This window comes from Schistosoma mansoni (assembly GCF_000237925.1).
Source record: "Schistosoma mansoni, WGS project CABG00000000 data, chromosome 1 unplaced supercontig 0076, strain Puerto Rico, whole genome shotgun sequence".
NCBI lineage: Eukaryota > Metazoa > Platyhelminthes > Trematoda > Strigeidida > Schistosomatidae > Schistosoma > Schistosoma mansoni.
Window position 1 is genome coordinate 45720 of NW_017385990.1, and position 1235 is coordinate 46954.

A 1235-nucleotide genomic window follows, 5' to 3' on the forward strand; every position below is an offset into this window, starting at 1 on the left:
GATTTCATAGACACAATTTTGTTGTTCTTCTTTGTGAATTGGATCTCTAATTCTTAATAATTTTGATCTTAGAGTATTGATTGTTCGGAAAAATGCTCTTATATTTTGATTATTTAAGATTCTTCGAATATCTTCCGAAACTCCTTTCCGATATGGGATCACCACTGTGTTAACCCATTCCTTTTTCTGCAATCTTTTTGTATTAACAATGTCGTCTTTTCTTTCATTCTTAATTATTCTTTTAATAAAATCTTTTGAATAATTGTTCATCATTAGGCTGGATGTAATTAAATTTATTTCCGTTTTCATATCATTTTGTTCAGTGACAAGTTTTTGAGCTATTGTAATCATATTTTTGACTACTGTCACTTTGGTCGAGTGTGGATGTGAGGATTTAAAATCTAGAAATTTTCCTGAATTTGTCGGCTTTCGGAATATACTAATTTTTAAGCCATCATAATCTTTCCTTTCAACTTAACAGTCTAGGAAAGGTAATTTGTTTTCAGGAGATTCCAACTCTTTGGTGAACTTGATTTTTCCATCAAAGTTGTTGACAAGTTTAAACAGTTCATCCAGATGGTCCCGTTTTGTAATGACAAAGGTGTCATCTACATATCTTAACCATACTTTTGGTGCCTGAGAACGTATTGAAATGATTAGCTGACAACCGATGATTACACACATATGAATCCCAGAATTTCTCTACTGGTGACAAATGTTTTCTCGGTGAAGTTATCGATTCTTAAGACGATAATGATTTTTGTACCTCGAACTATTTGTTACGATGTTGGTTTATGTGAGCCCCCGAATGCCCTGGTACGGTCGAGAGTGGAGAGAGTCTGCTCTCCCTCTCCAAATGCTCTTACATGGCCACACGTATATAGCCTCTGTCAGGAAACTCCCACTCACTGCCTCTCGCCACTGAGGTTCTGTTAACAAAATTAAGAGAACGAAAAGCGAATCTCCGACAGGAGATTTAACCGGGTTGGTGGACATGGAAAGTCCACCTACGGGAGTCGGAAAACCCTGAATTCAAACCGACGGTGCACATAGACTGGCTTCAGTATCCTGAGGGAACAAATGATATATGAACCAGTTGTTGGTCACCAACTACCATGGGACTGCATCTCCTCTCGATGCTCCACTGCCTTGTGGATCAGACCTTTAGGTCTAAGGCTGCGAGTATGGGCCTCTAATAAAACCACATGCTTCGGTTTGGGCACCTGGGCAGCATC